The 21,861-nt window shown below is 40.6% G+C and overlaps 1 long non-coding RNA gene across 1 annotated transcript in view; it reads left to right on the forward strand.

Moving 5' to 3' along the window:
- Positions 1-21,861, forward strand: part of LOC121506215 — a 100,514-nt gene that overhangs the window by 17,843 nt on the left and 60,810 nt on the right. Inside the window, exon 2 of the long non-coding RNA XR_005991626.1 lies at positions 12,323-12,553. This is a non-coding gene — a long non-coding RNA (uncharacterized LOC121506215). The remainder of the gene's footprint in view (positions 1-12,322; positions 12,554-21,861) is intronic.

Below are 21,861 nucleotides of genomic sequence, written 5' to 3' on the forward strand. Positions count from 1 at the left end.
TCCCAATGATGCCGCGCGCTTCGTGCCACCAAATTCCTTGTGTGCTAATTAGGCACGCAACCGCCGTGGATCCACTCCTGACAGGTGCTGCTGGCCTGCCGGGGTCAGACACAAAAACACACGAACATGGAGAGAGAGAGGGAGAGAGAGAGAGCTTTAAAAATAAATGAAGAGAGGAGAATAACGAGAGAGGCAAGACGTGTTAATTTCGAGCTTCCATCTGTTATTACATAAGCACTGCCAACAACGACGCGTCTCTGCGAGAACGGTGAAGGGAGGAAACAGTCAAAACTGACTGAAAAGTCCTCCTGCACGGAAGAAGAAAACCTCAGGGGACCGAGGAAGGAGGAATCAGATCGATCGAGCTAATCCAAACTTGTATCCGAAGGTTTGGCTTCCAACTCAGTTTGAGCGCTTAACCTGGTGTTCCTGCCTCAAAATGTGGCAAAAACCTCACGTCTGAAATGTTCGCTGTTTAAAAAGTAAAAACCTCCAGAGAGCAGAAAGCTTAAAAAGTGAGTTTTTACTTCTGCAGAGAAGTTTGGAAAAGGGAGAAACAAAGAGGCAAGTTTGAGGAAAAATAAAAACTATATGTACATTAAGGCAAAGAGGATAAACCAGACGTGAAATCACAGTAGCCTGGAGGACAAAAAGAGCAGAAGGAAATGACGCATGGATGTATTAACGCTAAATTTGCATGAGAAGAAGTCAAGCCATAAAAATGCACCATTTGTTGCTTTTTGCTTGTTCATTTATTTGTGTTGACAAGGCGTGCGTCTGTCCTTGTGGGGTTTGGCAATATGCAGTTCCCTTGCAGACTGAGACTCTTGCACATGCTCATTACGTTTCCAGTCAGCAGCCATGCTCTACAACAACAATGGAGGACTCCTGAGTTCTGAGGGTCACTTTGGGTAACCCACCTCATCATCCCTGAACGCAAACACTCATGTTTGAGACATTTTTGTTTGTCAACCATGTTGTTACTGAAACAGGGCTCTTGAAGCCAATCTGTAAGGGCTGCCGTAGTGAAGTCTTTCATTCCTTGATCCTCCCGGTCTTACTATACTCTTGTGAGGCCTGGACGATGATGGATGGCCAGTGGCTTTAAACGGTCTTTGGACTGGTTTTAATGTTAGAGACTGGTTCATTGAGGCTCTTCTGCTTGTTTTCATAGCCCTTTCTGCCTTGCTCTGACTCAGTGTCTGTAATCTTGCACGACCCACGGTGACCTTTTACCTTTAAACGAGCGTTACGTTCGCTGTAGGTGCTTGCTAGGTAGCTGGATGTGTTTCACCGGTTTCACTAGTTTGTACCGGATCAAATCGGACCGAATCGTTCTGTCTTTTAATGAATCGTCAGTGAATCAAATCATAGCCTGTGAATCGAGATTCACATCGAATCGTCTTGAGAAGGAGATTCCCACCCCTACCAGTGGCGCCAACCGGACTCCTTTGTGACGATTTTTCTTCAATGCATCTTGGGTATCGTGGCAAGACAGTCTGTCTTGGGGAGTTGAGATGGGAGGGCTCAGCTGCCCAATACAGGAACAGCAGCTGGGCCTGAACCAGCTCCCCGCAGGGTACCTGGAGAGATGGGGAACAGGCCCGACACAGGCCTGGACGATGGCCATCAGGAGACAAGAGCAGTGCAGGACCAAGGTTGACCAATGTGGCAAAGTGCCGAACCGTCAAATGCTCCTGTGCCTGACCGTACCTGGCTGTTAGGGTAAGCCCAGGACAAGCAGAACCTTCAGAGGACTGTCAAACAAAGCAGATTCATGGACTTGATGGAGCTTCACAAAGAGTGGACTGAGGACGTAGTTAGTAGATCAAGAGCCATCACATACAGATGGGTCCAGGAAATGGCCTTTAAGTGTCATGTTCCTAGTGTGGAGCCAATCCTCACGTTATGAGTGTCCCACCTGGGCTAAGGAGAAAGAGAAATGGACTGTTGTTCAGTCGTCCAAAGTCCTGTTTGCAGTTGAAAGTAAACTTTGTTTTTCATTTGGAAATCAAGGTCTCAGAGTCTGGAGACAGATCTGAAAGGCCCAGATTTCAAGGTGTAAAGATGGTTTGGGGTGCCATGTCATCTGCTGCTGTTGGTCAATGGTATCAGAGTAGGGATGAGTATTGAAGTCTGGTATTGTCATGGTACCGATACCATGACCAAATTACAACACAGATCCCTCATTTCAATCCCCTTCCACCCCATATGAAAGGCGAGACGTAAGTTACGGAATTTGTGTGATTTACTCTTTTGTCTTTGATTGCTCTGCTGTTTCTGAAATGTCTTACATTTTCCTACCAAGGAAATAATCACATTACCTCATGTCTCTGACAGCATATACAGGTGTGTCTCAATAAATTAGAACATCATCTAAAAGCTTAAATCTTCTTCTGTAGTCCCTAAAGTACAGGCGTGTAAACTCCTATCAAGGTTTATTTTAATGTGTTTTTCACTGGCGTGATCAGCTCCTGCTGTGAGTCAGTGATATTTTCACTCAGCCCAACATTTTCCATCTGAAACCCTGTCCAAATAATCCGGTGACAGAGCAGACGATCCGTTTGTCATCTAACAAAAACATTTCCTCATCCGATGAACAATAGGACCAGATGAAAACAAAGAGATCCGAGGAGTGACGAGCACCTCGGAGGTCCTGGCTGCATGTTTGTCTTCAGGATCATATTTTTTCCACCGGCGTGTCAAAGTCCTGAGGTGGCGCTTGTTTCCCGTCAGTGCCGGTGAGCTAAAGGAACTGTGCTTTTGTTAGTGTGGACGGAAAGACACCAGGAGAGGCTGTGGATTCTTTCCCAGGGCGGAGGGATGGATCATCGCTGCCAGAATACACAACATCTATCTTTTTAGCATTTCAGCACTCCTGCGATGAGACAGTTTGGACTAAAGAGAAGCTAAACAGCACAAAAAGCCTGCAGCTGCTGTGGGAACTCACTCTGTAATTGTTTGCTCAATTATTTTTCTTAGACGCTGCACCTGAACTCCCGAGACCGAAGCACAATTAGAGCCGCGCTGACGCCTCTTTAACCAGCGAGGTGGACTCGGATAAATACCTTTTTAAGCGCTCAAGGTAACAAGCAAAGGGTGACAGTGAGGAGGCTCACAGGGAGCAATTTCCTATTTATTCCTCCTCTGATCTGACCTCTCTCCTGACAAGGTTCCTGGGCTTATTACCGATCTGTCCTGTGCACTAATCGAGGCCCATTACTGATGTTCAGCCTGTTGGAAGTACAGGAGTAGGCAGATAGTCGCCCTGACCGCCGTTGACAACCTCGTCGGTGTTGTGTTAGGTTCAAAATTTCATGCATATCTCGTTTGGATGTTTGCAAAAATTTTATGCCATGTTTTTCTGACCCCTGATGAGCTTTTTAATGAGAATGCTTTGTGCAGATTTCTAAGGTTGCACAGAAGCAAAATAGGTTTTACACCTTCTGCAAAAGTCACTGCTAAAAGTATGGCTTTTATTCACCTGGTTAGAAATACAGAGATGGTTATTCTGCCTTCAGCTGCACCTATGTACAACTCACCGGCCGCTTTATTAGGTACACCTTTCTCCAGTACCCAATGGGACCCCCTTTTGTCTCCAGCATGAATTCTTTGTTGCACTGATTCAAGAATGTTCCAGGAATATTACCAAGAGAATTGCTGCAGATTTATTGTCTGTGTAGTCAAATAAAGTTGCTGAACGAGTTTGGTAAATATGCCACATGACCAGTGATGAGAATGAAGAGGACTAAAAGACTGGCTCCAGGGAATGCATGGCTCAAACCCCCCATATGGATAGATACATTTATGACCATCTGTATTGAGTACAATAGAATTAGTTCAATCCGAACTACCAGCTTTGCAGTACACTTTGTATAAACAAGGCCACCCATAAGGGAAGATAAAGGGGAGAGCTTTCTGGGGCCCAGCCAGGGAGGGGCCCATAGAGATCAGCAAAATCATGGTCCATTATAAAGTTAAACTGTGGTTATATTTTTTTTTACCTGAATAATAACCACTCTTGTCAAAACAACAAAAATGAGGTTTTATTTGTGCTTTAACACAATATAGCTTTGTTCAAAATGTAAACCCCTTTCCGTAAAACACCTTTTAATCACTGATGTTAATAATGTGGATGGGCCCATAGAAGTAAATGATTAAGAAAGTAATGTCAGACCTCACATCTTGGCAACTGTACAAGAATGTCAGGATGCATAAAGTAGGAGAAACTGAGACAATTTCTTTGGAAAAGGATAAATGGTTTAAGTGGGTTAAAAGGAGCAACAAAGGCAGGAAAAGTGGGGAAAAATGGCTAAAATGTGGCATAAATAGGTTAAAATGGCAAAAATGGGCAAAAAGTGTGAAATATAAGTTGCTGAAATGGGCAAAAAGTGGCAAAAATGGGGTAAATCGACAAAAATAATTGGCAAAAAGTTGTAAAAAAAAACAACGCAAAAAAGTGGGGAAAGTGGCAGAAATATTTTAAGTGGTCAAAATGGGCAAAAGCAGCCAAAAAAAGTGGCATAACTGAGCAAAGATGAGTACAAAGTGACAAAAATGGTAAAAATGTGGCGGAAGTTGACAAAAAAAGAGTTGAAAAGTTGGAGAAATGACAAAAGATGGCTAAAGTAGGCAGAAGTTGCAAAAATTTGTTGCAGATATGGGCAAAAAGTGGCATAACAGGATGAAACTGATTTTTTTTTTCTAAAACGTGGCACAAAACGGGCGAAAGGTGGGAAAATTGGTGGAAAGAGCAAAAAATGGACACAAAATTGCAGAAGAAAGCTGGAATGGGTTAAATGTATCTACAAATGTGTTAATAATGGATTGAACATTTGATTAAAAAGTGCTACAGGTAAATACATTAATTTTAATTATTTGACACATTTCTCAGTTCTAAGGAAACTGTTAGCCAGCATGCTAGCACCAATGCTATTAATCCAATAGACATGCACTGACATCATCAATTAATTACAACTAGGGAGGGGCCGGTCTTTCAGTTCTTCAGAGGCCCAGGCAACTCTGTGGGCAGGCCTGTATATTAACACTCATGTTTTTGACACAACACAGTGAATGCTAGGGGTGCGGATTACTCATAATTGTCATCACAATAGGGAAAAGTGGCAAAAATGTGTAAGGTGGTCAAAATGGGCAAAAGCAGCAAAAAAAAAAAAAAAAAAAAAAAATTGGCATCAACGAGCAAGGATGAATACTAAGTGAAAAAAATGGTCAAAAGGTGCCAGAAGTTGACCAAAAAAAAAAAGAAAGAGTTGAAAAGGTCGCAAAAGTAGGCAAAAGTTGCTAAAAGATGTTGCAGATATGGGCAAAAAAGGCAAAACAGGATAAAACTGATTTAATTTTTCTGAACGTGGCACAAAATGGGTGAAAGGTGCCTAAAAGATGTGGCAATAATGGGTGGAAATTTTGATGTAAAAGTACCACAAATAAATAATCTTATTTTAATTAGTTGACACACTTTTCAGCTTTTGAAGAAACTGTTAGCTAGGACGCTAGCAGCAGTGCTACTGATCCAGCACACATGCTCTGACATCATCAATGAATTATGGGGGGGGAGGGCACCATCATCACTACCAATTTCATAGTTTTTAGAGAAAACAAAAGGATACAAACAACAAAAACAAAGCTTTAAGCCTCCTGACAAACAGCTAACATGGTAGCTTGACGTCATATTAGCCACGCCCCAATTATGTATAACTCATATCCTTCTAGAATTCAGCCACAGAACTGTCTGAGCCAATAAAGACATGAGCAATTCACATAAAAAAATCAGACCAAAATCAGCTGTAAACATATTTATTTCTGCTATAAAGATGGACATTTTAACATGGAGTGCTTATGTGACCTCTGCTGCTTCGGCAAACAGCCTCTAGTGGACATTAGAGGAACTGCAGCACATCTGCACTGGCTTTATATTGCAACACTACCTTCTACCCTCCTTTGTCACAGATGCACAGTCTGAAGACTTTTACACTTAGACAAAAACATAAAACATGAGGAAGAGATGCACGACAATAGAGAAAAAGGAGAGAATCTTGCATTTTGAAGCTTGTTGATGTTGTTTTCCTTCAGACAGGCATGTGTGGCTTTCCCGCTGACCTTTTGTATTAAAAACAATCACGTCCTTTTATTTTGGCGGTCCGTCACATCTAGTTAAACTCTCTGTCACAGCGCTGTCTGTCTGGTCTGAAAATGAACGTTTACATTCACAGCAGTCAGCCGGCGTGTTTCAGCTTTACTGCGACTTCTGTCTGCAGCCGTCACCCCGACATGCACACCTCCCTGAACGCCCTCCAACATGCATTATTCACCGCCAAATTAAAATACCGCACAGAGACAGAGAAAGTGAGAGAGTTGCATGTTAAGGCGTCACAACAGCTGAAAACGTCCGTCACACAGTCCTAACTTTTTTTTTTCCCATAGTTCCCGGCAGTGCAGCTGCCTAAATGAGAGGGATTAAGTAAACTGTGCGCTCAGAGGACGAGCAGGCCCGGGATTAGAGCAGCGGCCGTGGACACAGAGAGCGTTCAAGCAGGAGCTGCAGCTTTTTAAAACGGAGAAGACGAAGGGAGGAGAGAGAGGAGGCAGCAGAGCGAGGCCCTCGCAGGGGCCAACGACGGCTCCGACAAATACACTGACATGTGTAACAACGCGCACAAAACATGGAAAAGTGTGTCGGAGCGGAGAGGGGGAACACTGGCAGACACGCCGACAATCACAAATGATTTTTTTTTTCTTCTTCTTCGTCTTCTTCCAGCTCGCTCCGGCTTCTGTCTAAAACCTCTGCAAGAAATACAAGAGGCAAATCCTCTCCTTTAGCGACAAAAATCCAACACTCTTTTATTTTAATTTGCAATAAATTACAAGATATTTACCTCATAACACAAGTATTGATTTAAGAGACTTAATTCTGAGAAAATACTGTTAATAAAGAGAGATTGAGCGCTTTGACAACAAAATAAAGACATTCCCCGATTTAATTGTAGGATTCACTGTTTAAACTGTAATAGTTAAGAAATCCAGTGTTTTTCGTCAAAATATGTAGTAAGGAAAAACGTTTTTAAATTCTAAATATTTATGTATGGAAAAAATGAGAGCTTTGGAGCAAATATGTGTCCCCTTTTCTCTTTGACACACATTTGGACAACAGCAGCCTTGAATATTTATTAACTTGTCCCTGAATCCCACTCTTTCAACCTCTATCTGCCAATAGTCTGGATTCTTGTAAACTTTTGATTGTACTTGGTTTGCAAATTTTACGATGTCAGCAGACAAATTTAAACCGTGTTATGGTACATTCATGATGTTACATACGATACGATGATATGTTCTGATATGACACAATACAGTATGGAATGATACAAAACCATACGAAACTAAATGATACAATACGATACCATAAAATATGACAATATGATACAGAACAATACGATACAATACAACAAGATATGGTACATATGCTACAACACGATACGGTTCAGTCAAGCAGCAGCCTCCGGTCCTGACAGCCAATGCCGAAGTGCAGAAAGTTGCAATACCGCAAGTGTCCACTTGAGGCTGCCTGAAGAAACACCGGAAGTCACGTACACAACACAAATTAAAAAGCCATAGAAATAAACTGGTTTACAGCCTGGTTCAAAAACGAAACATGTCACATTAGCTAACGTCTTCATGTCCTCTCACTGGGGGTGAATTTTTTTTTACCACAATCGTTTCGATTATATTTACGAAAAACCTCACTGCACACTGATTGGCCCATTTCATTTGTGGACAGATAGATTGACAGGTAGAAGTTTCCCTTCAGAAGGCTAGCTTTAGTGCTAGCTTAGCTAATAGAAAGTCAAGCTCAGTGGGTGGGCTCTTGTATGCCGTTAGGTTGATCCAAAGTTCAGTTGAGACGATGATTTCAACATGGAAGCCACCATGGATTGGCTTCGAAAGCTGTTTTAGTTGGCCTGTTGTACTCAAACAGCTGACGTAACACAGGCTTGGTCCAAATCTTTCTACAGTCTGTGGGTACAATATGATACGATAAGATACGATACAGTAGGATATGAAACAATACAATATGGTACAATAAAAAATTGTGAAAAAATACAATGTGATACAATAAAATATGGTACGTATGATATGACATGGTACATTACAATCCAATACACTACAGTTCAACATGATACAATACAAAATAATACAGAACAATACAATAAGGTGCGATATGATACAATACAGTAAGATATGGTACATTTGACATAACATGGTAATACAATACAGTATGTTTCGATACAATATGATATAGTATAATATACAACACAGTTCTTTAAAATACAATTCAGTATGGTAGGAAACAATATGATACGTTACGGTATGATACGATATGGTTTGAAACAATATGGTATAATGTACAACACAATACGGTATGATACGATAAAGTGCAATATGATTGGGGCGCAGATGGCCTGGTATTTTAAGGCACGCCCTATTTGTGCCGGTGGCCCAGGTTTAATCCCGCCCTGTGGCCCTTTCCCGCATGTCTAGTTTCTAATCCTATTCACTGCCTTCCTCTATCATTAAATGCACTAAAAGCCCAAAATAAATCTTGAAAACAAAACCAAAAAAAGTACAATACGATATGTTTAGATATGATATGATACAACATGGTACGGTACGATACAACATGGAATGATAAGATATGGTTCAACACGCTACGATACAGTACGAAACAACAGTACAATATGATAAAAAATCGTACAGTATGATACAATATGATACGATATGATAGGATACAGTATAGTGTGGTTTCTATGGTAATACAAATCAATTGCGATACAAAATAATACATTGCAATAGCATGCAAAGATATGGTACCAAATAATACGGTACAATTTGATATGGCATGGTACTATACAATAGGATATGGTGCTGTACTACACAATATGATACAGTACAGTGTGATTTAGTACTGTAGGATATGATGTGATACAATTCAATACAGTAAGGAATGATTCAGTCCAGTATAATACAACATATCATGCAACACCATGTGATCCAGTAAGATATATGTTTCTATTCGGGCTGTTCACATTAACGTGTCAACGCTCGTGATTAATCTGGAAACCCTAATATGTTGGAAAAATACCACAATTTAGTCATATGACCAAGTCTGACCACAGCTTCTTCCCGTAGTCCTCCAGCATTGATGTTTCATACCATGATGTGATATGATGTAATCATTCACCAGATATTTATACTTGCTTTGGGGAAATTTGACAAGGACTCTCTATTGCTGGTCAAAATTAGTTGCAACCATAACATTGCATTAATCACTTAAGGGCAAAAGATTAACAGGAAACTCATACTTAAAAGAAAAAGATAAAATATCCATTTCTTCTGCCCCTATTGTTCATGTGCTGCTGCATTGTTAATATGCACACAAAACCACAGTGAACCTGATCTTTTTAACTAATTTTTTAACTAATTTAGAATCACCTGGTGCAGAAATAGTGAGAGCTAAATGTACCCTCACTCTTTATTTCTGAGCTCTGTCTGTGAGCGGAGGAGAGGAAGCAGCAGAGATGAGAACAGGTGGTGAAACAGTGTGAGAAACACGAGGGAGAAAAACAACAGACACCTGCTCCTGAAACCCAACCTGGTTCCTCCATCACATCACAGCAGCTGACGGAGACGGCGCTCTCCGCCTCCTGTAACAAATCAGAACGCTGACGGGGAGGGTGGGAGAAAATAGAGATGTGAATGGAGGACGGAGAAAGGTTTTATTGTGAGGATTTGATGTCACAATGCTGGTTCAGGAAGGATTCATGTTGTTTTTAGGATTTTTTATTTATATAAGGCATGACATTGTAGTATAAGGAAGATAAGAGAGGACTTGCATCCATACATTTTATTTTATCCCTTATTCCCATTACTCCTATTTAATTTGGGTTGATTTTTTTGGATTTAGACCTATTTAACCAGGATTATCAATGCTAGATAGTAATACAGATATTTACAAAGTTTGTTTCATGACTTTTGAGACCAATCAGACATGTCTATCCTGCCATACCATGTGACTTTGGGGACCAATCACACACGAGTAACAGATATCAGCACCTCTTCTTGCATGCATACGAAACCCAGCCATCGTTCAAAACCATTTCAAAACTGTAAGAAAACAGAACAAAAAGTACCCTGAAGCCACATGCCAAGATCAAAACATGTATGAAGACCAAATCAAGACATAAAAAGAAATATCTCTATTCAAATCTTTGATGACTGGTATTTCATAAATTCTTTCTTGAAATTAGTGGCTTTGGTCCACTGATTTCTACTATATGAATTTTTAAAACAGAAAAGAAATAGGGCATTTTGTGTGTTGCTGCTTGCAAAAACATTTTAATTTATTTTAAGTTTCTCTAAATAAATTTCTAAGTGATGTGGATATACATCTTTTAATTTGGATGAAATGTGTACCTTTTAAAATTATTGATATTATTCTTTCTTCAAATGTATCAGTATTATTATCAGTGCCGATGTAATGACATCAAAATTATTGGTAACAGTATCGGTGAAATTAAATCAATAAGTGTCCTTATCATTGTCGGTAAAAATACATTAAAATGTATCGGTATTAGTTAAATTACTTCGAAAAGTATGAGTATTGGTCAACTGACATCAGAAAGTGTCAGTATTGGTAAAATAACATCAAAAAGTTTTAGTATTGATAAAGGATAAAAAAGTATCGGTATTGTTGAAACTACAAAAAAAAAGTATCAGTATTGTTAAAATGACATCAAAAAGTATCCGTATCCGGAAAAATACATCAAAAAGTACTGGTATCAGTATCAGTAGATTGACATCAAAGTATCAGTATCAGTATTGGTAAGATTACATTGAAAAGTATCAGTACCAGTATAGGGAAAATTACATTAAAAAGTATCAGTATTGGTAAAATTACATCATGAGGTATCTTACAAGTATCCCTGAAATTACATCAAAAAGATTTGGTATCAGTAAAAATACATCAGAAAGTAACAATATCAGTTAAATGACAGTAAAAAGTATTGGTAAAATTCCATCATGAAGTATCAGTAAAATTACATTAAAAAGTACTGGTATCAGTATCAGTATTGGTACAATTACATCATGAACTATCAGAATCATTGATGGTTAAATTACATCAAAAAGTTTTAGTATCGGTAACATTACATTAAAAAGTACTGGTATCAGTATCGGTAAAATGACATCATGAAGTCTCAGTATCAGTTTTCCTAATATTACATCGAAAAGAATTGTTATCAGTAGGACAACATCAAAAAGTGGCAGTATTGGTTAAATGACACTAAAAAGTATTGGTATCAGTATCAGTTAACTGATATCAAAGAATCAGTATCAGTATTGGTAACATTACTTCAGAAAGTATCAGTATTGGTAAAATTACATCAAAAAGAATTGTTAGCAGTAAAACCACATCAAAAAGTCACAGTATCAGTTAAATGACAGTAAAAAGTATTGTGATCAGTATCAGTATTAGTATCGGTAAAATCACATCATGAAGTATCAGTATCAGTAAAATGACATCAATAAGTATCGGTATCAGTATTGTATCGGATATTTAAAAAATTTGTATCACCTGTCCCTAGTCTGCTGCTTCCTTCTCTTTTGCTCACTCACCCCGCCTGACCCCTCCCCTCTCTCTCTCTCTCTTCCCCTCTCTCTCACCGAAATCTCACCGTAGTTTGTCAGTGCATTGTGTGGATATCAACCACCAATAATATAACAGATGAGGGCAGAAGTTTGTAGCCTAGTCACAGGTCAAAACAGACTGAATTAGAAAATGTTCTCTATCTCCATCTTGGCTCAGCGCTGTGAGGCATGAGCTGGTGCTGTGTGAAGCTCTCAGGATGGATGGATCCAGTGGGATATTAAAGAAATGACAAAGCACAGGCTCGTGGTACGAAACAATTCGCCACATTCTACAGATTTTCACAGTGAAGGCAAATAAAAACACAACGGGTAAACAGAACGTGCTGCAATAAACCTGAACAATCCTTATAAAGAAGATTGTCAACTTTAATACCTTTCAATACCACATTTTTAAACAATGAGGAGGAGGTATGAAGAACTGAGCTAATATTTGGTGGCTCGGACTTCAGTTTTTGCTGCCCTGGCAATGAAAAAGGTGTTGACATGGTCTGATTTTTACTAGTACGGTATCAGAGTTTAAATTCTGGTGTCATGACAGCCCTACTTGTAAATAATTACCCTCCTCTTGATGTCTTCTTCTTCTCTTGTCTTTGTGTCGCTGCAGGCAGAAGCACCAGGCCTCCCTCACGTCAGCTCCGTGCCATCGGAGCGACCGTGACGCCGCGGCAAACCCAACGTGACGGCTGCCTTTTTGTCCCGTGCAGTCAGGACGCAGCGACCGGCCGGGGGACGAGTGTAATCGCTCGGACAGGTGACACATCAGAGGAAACCAGAAGATGACGGGGGAGACGACTCGGATCGTGTGACCTGCACCTCACACGCCTCCTCCTGAACTGTGAGTGCGTGAAGAGCTTCGCTGTGACGTTAGGTGACATTTAGGAAACAAAACCCAGTCATCAGATTGAAAAAATCAAACAAATTAGGCTTAGAAAGTTCAGATTTTAGATTTTCTCTGCACTTGTCAGTGAATTTAACACACATTTTTACAATATTCAAAGAAAATGCATAGTGTGTCTGATTTAAGACCAAATTACCCATCATTCCTGCCAATGTAAGTACATTTTTCAACTTAAAACTGAATTTATTCTTAAAAACCAGCAGTTTTTTAATGGTTCCCACCATAAAACCACACATTAAACTAAAATGGTAAGTCTAAACTAGTGGATGAAAATAGAAATAATAATAAAAATGCAAAAAACCCAATAAATTTTCAATAATTCTCTTTTAGATAACTTAATAATGGCAGAATAAGACTAGACGTCTATGCAATAACGGCAAAACAAAAAGAAAAGTGCAGGATTTGGTCTCCATTATATTGTTTCCAAAAGATTTCCAACAGCTTGCAAATGATGCCTTAAAAAAAGAAAAAAACAACCCTGAAAAAACGCTTAAATATGTAAAGTTAACAGCCGGATAAAAGTGCAAATTGTGGTACAAACTTTGCCTCGAGATGTTCTTAGAAAAAGTTCGAATTTCTCTAAAACAAACTGCTGAGGGTACTGAGTGCAAATATTTCTTGATTTTTTTTTTCTTCAATATTGAACCAAAGGATCACTCAGGCTGCAGAAAGTCACTGTTGTAAAATGTAGAACTGTCCCTTTATTATTTAAACCCTCAACCAGGCTTATTGACTTTAGATCACATGGAGCAGACTCAGTCATGATCGCCTCATGACAGTTTTTGGACTTCAGAGACGGTCAGATTCTGAATTATTCATCTTGATTATGTTTAATTCAGTGATAAAATCGTGTTGTTTTAAATTCGACTAATAATGGATCATAGAAAATGGAAAATAAAGCTAAAAGTAAAGTTGAAGTATGTCTCCATAAATTAGATAGAGCCTTTTTTATTCTATTATACATTATAAACTGTGCTACTGCATACATAGAAAGCAAATCAAATATCCAGGGCCCAAACAAAGTACTCATCTTATAACACAAGTGCAATAAAACAAATAGTAATGATTTAAAATAAAGATTTTTAAAATTTTTCTAACTTTAATATTACTGTAACCAGCTGATTTGCATGTAAATATTCTATCCCTGTAAAAGACATGGCTGCAGTTTTAGGGAGATGTTTTGATTTCTGTTGAAATGTACCTTATTTTTAACCTGACACATCAGATGGATTTGTTTCACACATCCACCTGGAAAACCTTCCATAGCCAGTGTTTAGGAAAGAGCAGAGCATTTGAAAGAAAAACTTCGAGGGTGATTGGATGAAGGTTCTGTCCGTCACATTTTTACGGGCCGATCAGAGCAACAAAACACGTGACGTCGTCACCAATTCAGAGGTGCGCCGCCACCGTGGAATAAACTCCATACAGAACTGCATAACGTGAAGTCGAACAATGGCGACTGTAGACATGTCAGTGCATGACCTTTTCCTCTTTGAAAAGAAAACAACTCACTGCTATTCTCAGTTCTTCTTTTAATGAAGAAATGTCGTCAAGTTTTGATAAAACTGGCACTTTAGCAGCATCCACGCTTATGTCTTCCACCATAATTGCACCGGCCTCTTATTGCTGCTTGTTTACGTCACGACTCTGCAAAAGTACTGCCCCTCGTCGCTGATTGGTCCTGTCACTTTCTAACCGGGCCCAGACTGTTCAGACAGGAACTTTGCAAGATGGATTCGCCAGTGAGAAACAGGTAAACGGGCGTATCCATCTGCTTTGCAAGGTTATTATTTTAAGGGGTTAGCAGTAAATTCAGTCCCTGTTGCCTATACTGCAGCCAGCCACAAGGGGGCGATTGACAGTAGTGGAGTTGTAAAAAAACATCGGGGGGATGGTCAGGGCTGTAGCCAGACTTTCAAAATTAATAAGGTCCAGAATCCCCCCCCACATATATCTATATATTTATTTATGTATCTTGCCATATTTTTCCTGCTTTTTGACAATTTTTCTCACATATGCCCATTTTAGTCACTTTTACACTTATTTTTTACCATGTTTTTCCTGCTTTTGACGATTTTTGTCAAATTTTTGAGAGCTTTCAATGATAATATTCGTTGTTGCAATAATAACGATAATATTTTTAATGTCTATCTGACTTTTCAAGAGTTATTTTCATCATAACATTAATCCCACATTTTTTAGCTCTGTTTTATTGGGGTTTTTCCCTCAGAATTAAAGTAGCATAAACCAGTGATCTTGCCCCCCTCATCCCCCCTCAAATACACCCCTGCACCCCTCCCCTTCCCTAACACAGCAGCTCATCCGTTTTGCTTCTGTATCTTTCTCACTATGTTTCTGTGTCATTATCAGTAGGCTTTATTTTATTATATCACCTTAAAATATACGTTTTCTTTATTTGTTTTCACCCGCGATCGGATTTTAAAACAGCTGATCAGCGCAAGGAAGTCCTACCATAAATTCACAAACTAAAGGATCTACTATAGCTTCTACTATAGCAGAAGCTGACTTTTGACAAGAGAGGTTGCAGAATAACAGGTGGATATACAGGCCACACGTGATTAGAGTTTCTGTGCTGCTCAGGAGAGAGAGGGAGAGAGAGAAAGGGAGCACGAGCGCACTCGGCACACACCTCATTGATCACGGATGGCGCTGATTTCCAAAAATAGATATCGTGAAGGTTGATTTACTAACGTAACGACCAGGTGAAGTTTTTGTTTGGTCAACATTGTATATATATTACCTCGATTATGTTTATCATACAGCTGCTACCCACCACGGCCAAAATCCACCTGCATTTGGCTAGTTGGCAGGTGTAAATGTCAAGCCCTGTCAAAGCCACCTAAATGTTGAAATGGTGGTATATTTCCAGTGTTAAAATAGTAGTAATATTTCCACAATCATTGATAAAAATGGCTCAAAGGACGGAAAGGGGGGATGACCGTTTTAGAAGGGGGATGATTTTGACCATTTTTATTTCAGGGGGGATGCCACCCCCCACCCCCACCCCCCCTCAACTCGAGTACTGGCGATTGAGATATTTTAACCACAGATTTCGAGGGCTATCAAGTTGTTCATCACTGGCTTTGATTTAAATATGTCTAATCCTGATTGGTGAAAAACACATGCAGTAAACAAGTCTTCTGTTTTTGATATCCAGGCAGGGAAACTGGTGGGTTGAAGAAAATTGCCCTTAGACTCACAAGCTTTGTACATTGAGCTGCCTCAGTAACTTCAGTAAGTCAAAAATAATCCACATGCAAAAGAAAACTACAAAAAATGTTGTCTATGTTGTACCTTTTCCAAATACAAATTCTGCAAGATTGTATAAAACACCACATAAAGTAGAGAAAATATCAGAATTCCTTGACACTACTGCACATCTAATATAGCCTTTAAAGACAGGACTGTGTACTGATTAGTTTTATGAATACTGAGTTAAGAGTTTTTCCAAAATGGTGCAGAAGAACCAATAAATAACCATTAAAAAAATCTCTATCTGAATTGTCAACATCCAAACTAAGTCTTCCAAACCTGCTGATCAGTGAATTTCTACATTTAGATTTGACCTTTTTTGCTTGTTTTTCATGCGGTGCATCATGATTATAAAAACTTTGAATTATACCATAAATCTTGACCTGTAACTTCTCCACTTTGGAGGAACTTTGTGGTACTTTTTGTCATCTGTGGCCCAATTAGCGAACGAATCTACCAGCAGAGTCAACAGCAAGAATGACGTTGGGTCGTTAGTTTGTCCTCCGTTTTTAAAGAGCTTCAGCCTGTTTATTTCTGTCAAAGCCCTCGTCGTTGATTAGCCGGGCCATCCTCAATGGATTCCTAAATCTTTGCTCTGTCTTCTGGCCCTTGAACGCCCCTCTCTCTCCTCTAAAGACCCCCAGGCCTGAGAACAGATCCAGCCCAGTCCGAGCCCGGGGGGAGGCCGATCTGACGCTGTTTGTCGGAGCTTTCTATCGTCACTTTTTACAGTCGGGGAGGCTCTAATGTACTCAGTGGGTCTTTCTCCCTGCTTGACTGTTCTCTGTTTGGCTGCTGTCACTGAAACACACTCGCTCTGCGTCTTTTCTCACACACTCCCGCCCTCACACACACTCTGCAGACGGAGCGATGGGCTCTCCGGGGCTCAGATTTTCCCCCGCTCCGTCTCTATCTGCTGCTAAATGTTGACAGACCAGTGAACCCTGCTGTCGGCCTGTGACAGGCGAGAAAAGAGGGAAACAAAGGGGGCCTCTGGTGTGGTGGTTAGCCATCATGGCTGCTCGGCGAGCGCTCGGCCGCGCCCGGGTCGGCTGGCGAGCCGACCGTTAGGGAAATGGCTGAAGGGTTCTCGTGTTTCTGCAGCGTTCACATTAATGAGGGGATTGTCTGCGTATCGGAGCTGATGTGTGTGACGAGAGAGAAAGCCCCAGAACGGATCCTGAAAACAAAACGCTCAGGACAAAATTTACTTCAGCGAGATGCCGGAGGGATCGTTTGATTTGGCCTAGTTTCAAACGCTCAGAAGTTTCCAGCTCTGGATGTAGAGGACTGTAGTTAGCTGTCATGTCTTACCTCCTGACTCTCTTTGAATGACACACTGGAAAAGCTTTAAAGCAGGGGGTCCCGACTATGGCCTGGGGGCCAAATGTGGCCACACCCAGACCTGATTACTGCCAGACCTGTTGAATCCAGAAATCCCTGAAATAGAACCTGTCTGACAAAGTGAAGTGGGCTAAAAGATCTCAAAAGCAACACATCATGACGCCATCTACAGAAATTCAAGAACAGATGAGAAACAAAGTCATCTACTGGACTGGAAAGACATTTCTAAGGGTTTGGGACTCCAGCAAACCACAGTGAGAGCCATTATCCACAAATGGGGAAAACTTTGGAATAGTGGTGAATCTTCCGAGGTATAGCTGGTCGTTTGTAAGGCTCTGGGAGTCCAGCCAAACACAGTGAGAGTCATGATCAACAAATGGGGAAAACTTTAGAATACTGTTGAACCTTCCAAGGATTGGCCATCTATTTCTAAGGCTCTGGGACTCCAGCAAACTACAGTGAGAGCAATTACCCACAAATGGGGAAAACTTGAAACAGTGGTGAACTCAGAGGGCAGTTGTGTCAGTTTGGATGGCTTTTTCCCCTCACTAAATGAAATAATCATTTTCATTTTTATTTTCCCAGGTTATCTTTGTAAATAATAATGATGCCCTGAGGAATAAAGACAATGGATTACAACAGAAAACAGTAACAGGAATGGTGAAGTCTCCACATTATAGATGTCTGCAACAGATCAAACCCCCCCAAAATTTACAAATGCATTCCCCTTAATTCCATAAAAGGGATGGAAATCCCACCCCTAACAAATTCCATAACATTTCCATTAAAATTCATGAAAATTTCAAGAGACATCCCCTCAAAATCCTGAAAGTTTTCCCTTAAAAAGTAAACAAAAAAATCCCAAATTTCAATGAAAATATCTAAAAATTTAAAAGCAAAATTGCCAATGCAACATTCCAAAATACACAGATATATCCCCCAAATTTTAATGTGCATTCAGGCAATTATCTCAATTTCAAACAGCAGAAATCATTACTATGTTGTAGGAATGAGCATACAGGGTCTGAAGAGGTTAAGGCCTTGTCCACACAGAGATGAAAATGATATATTTCCGTTCCATTTTAAAAAAGTTTCTGTAAATACATGTTCGTTTCAGGAAATGTCCGCAGAAGACTGGAATCCCTGAAAATGACTGAAAACGCCCTAGTGCATATGCCAAGCCTGTTAGTGGTGCTGTAACGCTGCCACGGAAACGCACCAAAAGAGAGAAGAAGATTACAGAAAACTGCCCTTCTGGTTGTTCTCCGTGGTGGATTTAAGAACAACTGGTGTCTGCTGTTCGCAGTGGTGGTAAAGGGGCATCAGATTTTGCTGTAAAACCCATAATAAGCTCAGTAGCTTCTGCAACACAAACATAGTCCTGTGATCCACCATTGTTGTTTTGGTTCGATTGTGCATACGACGTAAGCGAGCTACGCTGTGTGTGACGTAATCGTTTCAAGAGAGATACGGTTGGCTATCCACACGGAGATGAAACGGTAAGCGTTTACAGATGTGTTCACTCTGGTACCCGGTTTCAAAAGGTAGCATTTACGGCCTCCTAAAACGCTGTTTCCTTGTGGATGAAACGCCAATATGACAAAAAACTTTTGTGTTTACTCCTGATTTCGTCTCCATATGGACGGTACCTAAGACTGCTGGGGGAGTAAAGAATGAGGACACTGTCACTGAAAATGGGTTAAGTGGCAAAAATGGGCAAAAACTGGCAAAAAAAATTGCATCACTGGGCAAAGATGGGTACAAAGTGACAAACAGTGGGTGAAAAGTGGCATAAAGTGGCATAAATAGACAAGAAATTGAGCAAAAGGTGGCAAAATGGGTAAAAAGTAGCTAAAATGGGCTAAAGATGATTAGAGTAGGCATAAGTTGCAAAGATGTTGCTGAAATTGGGAAAAAACTGGCAGAAAATGGCAAGAAAGTGTAAAAATTGCAAAAAGCAGTTAAAAAATAAAAGTGCTAAAAGTGGGTTAAAAAAAGGGGCAAAAAATGAAAAAAGTTTTTAAAGTTTTTTGTTATTGTTGTTTTTGTTTTGTTTTTTATTATTTCATGGCAAATAATAGGTGATATGATACAACAAGATACCACTATTATTATTTCATCAAAAGAGGTGCCCAGCCCTCACGGACTTAGAAGACACTGAAATACAAAACAAATAAGAGCAATCAAGCAATGACGAGAGCAACTCATGACAGTACCTATCAGACAGAAACAAATCAAATTTTAACATAATGTTGCTCACTGTCTAATCCACCGTACACACCTTATTAGACAGCAACTTTAGTCAAATAAATTATAAAGTATCCTCTTGCGCTGTTGACAGGCATTCAGCACAAATTGCACAAGTTGGAACAAAAATTGGAGTCTTTCTTCATCAGACATAGAAAACAAATCAGGACAGTCTTTAAAAAAGTGGCAGAAATGGTCAAAGAAATGGCAACAGGCAGCTAAAGTAGGAAAATATCCAAATAAATTCCCTTAGTAGTATCAAAAACAGTGTAAGCACTTCAATCTTCAAACTGTATTGCTGTCAGCCCCAACTAATAAACACTGAATGTAAAAGAACACTCAGTATTTGAATTAAAATGGGATTTTTTGACCTCCTGCCACTTGATTCAGGTACAATGTGCAACCAAGTCTACCAAGTTTTCTTTGGTTGACCACAGCCCTACTTTAAAGGTCTATGCATACAAGTTCGCAGCACAGATGCTCCACTAGAAACCACATTTCAAGAGCTCAGTGTTGGGACTAAAACAGCTTGTACGTCAAAAGAGATTTGCAGGAAAAATTCAGTTGAAAGTTGGCTAGAGACACAGCAAGATAACCACATATTTTGTTTTAACCGGTTCTTTAGGTTTGGCTATGGCCAAACTGTGCACCAAGCGAGACAGAAATCTTGTAAAGTGCTGACTCAGAAAGTTGACTGGATTCATAAGAAGGAATTTCTTCTCTATAAAGGGTCAGGAGATGAGAGCAGTTGACTTTACCAGACAGTTTCCAGATGTTTAACATCTCTCTGAACCCTGAGGATCATCAGGATGGCCAACTTATCAGACCAGATTCTACATGAAACCAGCCTGTTCCACACACACATTTCTTTTTTAAACCCACCAGCTGCACTCTCAGCTGCTGTGAACGTGTCACGGCGCCCACCTCTCCTCGTTTGATTTGCTTCCCCTGCCTTTTTTCTTTCCTCCTGTGGGACCTGCGTTCGTCGAGCGATGTTTCCTCTGACGAGCCGAGCGGGTCACGTCTGAGAGTGACAGTCCATAAAGACACAAAGACACAAAGGTGAGGACGCACAAAGAGGTGAGGTCCTGACCGAGCTCTGACGGTGACAGCGGCTTCCTCTTAGACACAACGGGGGAACAATGGAGGCCGAGCTCGGAGGATGTAACTGAGCAAATTAAAGCAGAGTCATCGGCGTGTTTTTGCAATGAAGATGAGAATGTGTCACAAAGAAAACTGGAGGCAGTGTTGAATCCAAGAAATGGCAAAAAGGGGAGCTTTCATTCATGGTTCATGCTTTGTTCAGTTGAGGCCATGCATGCTACTTCTGTTTCTCCGCAAGTTTCAGGCAACCTAACTTCCTCTTTCCTTTGTAAACTTCAGAAACTCCACTGGGGCTGGGTTGCGGCAAGTCAACCCAGACATCTCTCTCCCCAGGACATTTTCCAGCCTTTCCTGAGGGACTTGGAGGTGTTTCCCAGCCAGGTGTCATTGGTCTACCTCGGGGTCTCCTCCCAATTGGACTCACCTGGAAGACCCCCACAGGTAGGCAACTAGGACGCATCCTAATCAGACACACAGACTTTTGAAATGAAAGAGCAGGGGCTCAACTTTAAGCTCCCTCTGGATGTCCGAGTTCCTCACCGTATCTTTAAGGCTGAGCCTGGACACCCTCCTGAGGAATCTCGACAAGTAAACTGCAAGCTTTGCCTTCCAGCTTCGCTCCCTCTTCACCAAACTGATCCAGTAAAATAATGCAACATTGCCAGTTCTGTACAGATCTGCCTGTCAATCTCTCGGTCCATTCTGCCCTCAAGACCCAAGAAGTACTTGAAGTCCTTCACTTGGGGCAAAGACTCACCCGGAGGGAGCAATCCACTTTTTTTCGGCAGAGAACCATGCCCCCGGACTTGACCCTCATCTTAACTGTTTTGCACTCAGCTACAAACCACCCCAGCGCATGCTAGAGGCTCCAATAGACCCGCATCAGCTGCAAAAAGCATCATCTCTTTTAAACGCTCACCTGTGAAGACGCTGAAACACAAGATACCCCTGACAAGTAGTCCACTGACTAGTGTTACGTGTCTACTGATCAAAGGCTCCTTGGGTAATTCTTAGACTACTACACAAGTTTGGATATCTGTCAGGGTCCAGTGTAGGCCTAAAATGCCAAGACAGACTTTATAGGTCCCTGTCATGCCCTCTGAGCATGATATACATATGTGGAAAAATAAGGGTCATTCATAATTCGAATCTCATATTGGCTAAAATCATGCAGTCCTAACAGCGGCGTTTAGGACATGCTTTGTGGAGCTTAGGCCTAGCTCTCTCCATTTTTGCATGTTTAATACATTATAATTTAGGGGATTGCATGCCTTTAT

The sequence above is a fragment of the Cheilinus undulatus genome, linkage group 24, assembly GCF_018320785.1.
Source record: "Cheilinus undulatus linkage group 24, ASM1832078v1, whole genome shotgun sequence".
Classification (NCBI taxonomy): domain Eukaryota; kingdom Metazoa; phylum Chordata; class Actinopteri; order Labriformes; family Labridae; genus Cheilinus; species Cheilinus undulatus.